Source organism: Galeopterus variegatus, unplaced genomic scaffold, assembly GCF_000696425.1.
Source record: "Galeopterus variegatus unplaced genomic scaffold, G_variegatus-3.0.2 Scaffold13997, whole genome shotgun sequence".
In the NCBI taxonomy this organism is placed as follows: Eukaryota; Metazoa; Chordata; class Mammalia; order Dermoptera; family Cynocephalidae; genus Galeopterus; species Galeopterus variegatus.
The window spans coordinates 21560-24232 of record NW_007740108.1 but is presented as its reverse complement, the minus strand read 5'-3'; positions in this window follow the sequence as shown (position 1 = coordinate 24232).

Genomic DNA, 2673 nt, shown 5'->3' with positions numbered 1-2673 from the left:
TGGGACGCCTGGTGTGCGCCACCCTCAGTGTTGCCCCCGTACCGGACCGGGGACCGGCAACGGGATTGCAAGCCTCGGTGCAACGGGATCGCAAGCCTCGGTGCAACGGGATCGCAAGCCTCGGTGTTGCTCCCGCGCCTCGCTCAGCCAGTGAGCGGGAACCGGTCTGCATATGGGATCCGAACCCTCGGACGGGAGCGCCACCGCGCTTCCCAAGCGGCGCACCATCCAGTGCGCCACCGGGCCGGCCCCACTTTAGGCTTTTAAACAGCCTGCAATTTGAGGTTGCTCTTTGACTCACAGAAGGCATATGGCATTTAAAAAACAAGGAAGCTTTAAAATACTTACCTACTTCAGAATCTAAAGCTTCCAGTGGAATTTCTTAAATGAAAGAACAATAATAATAATAATTGCTAAATCATTCATTGCAGCTATTTCTGAAGAAAATTGTTAGTAGCTCACAAGTTTGCTTTAGGTAGTTCCCTAGCTAACAGAATATTTAAATTCATACTAGTTACCAACTTACATGATGATGTTTCTCTGATTATCAGCTGCTAGAGGAACCTACTGAGGAAATTAGAAATAGTGGTGCATTTTTGCAGCCAGTGGTACTGAATATCCAAATACGGTGAGTGAAAAACACAAAAGTGCAACAGATTGGGGGTACAAATACGAGACTTTTGAAATGAGCAGCATTATGTTTATTTTATTCACTTTCCACCTAGTCCTTATTCCTCAGAGGAGAATCTTGCCCTTTGGAGGTAGGCTTAAGCAAATAACTTCTAATAGTAACTCATAGAATGTATTGAGTTCAGCTGATGATTTTCTTCACAATGTGTCTCTGGGCAGCCTCAGACAAGGAAACACAGAGGACTGTGCTTCGGCAGATCGGGCCACACCCTGGCTCCACTGCTGACTAACTAAATCATCTGGGGCAAGTTACTTTGCCTCTTTGGGTCTCAGCTGTCATGTCTGTAAGGTGGGAATAAAATGATTCTCCCCACAGCCTTATTGTGAGGATACATAAGATGTAAGCCTTATAAACCTGTAAGACGCTTTAGAATAGTTATCGCTGCTACTAATTAGCTGTCTCCTTTTAGGCAAGGACCAGGTCTAAGCGAGGTTCCTTTACAATCCCATGTCGAAGTGCCATGGGGTCCTGAAGAGCATAATTCTCGTGAATCAGGAGGATGAGGTGAAACCCACTTCCAGAACACAAAAATGAGCTTTAGCTCTGTGCAAAGATTCCTTTAGCTCTTTGCTCTTCCAGGCATCGGGAAGATGGGCCAGGACCCCTGGGCAGGAGTGTGTGGGGACAGAGCCGTGCCTCTGCTTCATTAATGCTGGCCAGCTGCCATGCAGGGACCCAGCTCACTAACAGTGACTGGATGGCAGAAAGGTGGGCTATGGCTGGTCCTTCAGAGCTCGGGTAGAAGACGGGAGGCGTCAAACAGCTTGGGATCTCTTCTGATTGCATGTGCGAGAGATGCGGGGGGACGGCCACTCACCACTCTTGATCACCGAGGATCCTATCTCTTTCCTTAGGCTCTTCTTTGGGAGTCCTTCCCACGTCCCAGCAAGAGGTCCTCCAACCAGCATCTGTCACCACGAGCCTGAGCCCGGTGAGCCAGAGGGTGTGGCTAGCACGTGGCAAGAGGTGGGAGGAAGAGAGACCCTGTCAACAACACCAAGCACTCTAAAGTCACTTGTCTGGCAGGACCATTAGTCCATCTCACATCAGTGTGTGGCATGGCCTTTTTGCTGTCAGAATCTGGGGAGAGAAAGTGAGGTTGTGCGTGCAGCCTGCCCAGGAGGCCGTGCCTTCCCATGGGTATTTCCTCGGGGGCCTGTGGCTTGCTCTCTAGGGTGCACTGCTCACCAGGCTGTCATCCTTGATGGCCTTCACGGATGCAGCTTCTTGTCTCAGTCCTCCAGAGAGGAGGGATGGTTTTCCTGAAGCTCTCAGAGGTATCCTTCCAGGTAGGGGCCATGATTTTCAATCCAATTCTTTTTGTTATTTTTCCTCTTTGAGTAACTTCTAACCACAAATTCCCCATTTCTATCCATGGGTAGTTAGTGTAGTTGGTGGCGCCCCAATGGCAATAAGTACATAGGTTGGCACGGTTTCACTTTCTGAGTGAGTCAGCTACACTGCAGTCTCTACAATGTCTCTACTTTGTCTTTAAGATGTTCCGCCCTCTGTGAATCCAGCAGTCCAGTGAGTGCTGGGTGTTGTGACCCAGGAAAAGGATGAACATTTTGTGGGATCTGCATAAACCCACCATCAGCACTGGAAAAACACTTTCTGGAAGAAGTCCTGCTGGTGTGGACGTCGTCAGGGTAGACAGTGCAGTCTGCTCTCAAAGGCAAACCCCTCTCCCTGCGCTCCCACCCCTTACCCCAGCAGATGGAATTTCTTCCTGCTTTTTGTCCTCACTTTCGTCCATGCAAAGTAGACTTATGCTTGTTGAAATTATTTGTTTATAGATCCGTCTTCTACTAGACCAGGGGCAGCAATGTTTTCCCGTAAAGGGCTAGATGATAACTACTTTAGGTTTTGTGGGCCATATGGTCTCTGTAACAACTGCTTAACTTTGCAGGTATAGCACAAACCAGCAACAGTGAATACGTAAACAAATGCAGATGGCTGTGTCCCAATAAAACTTTATTTAT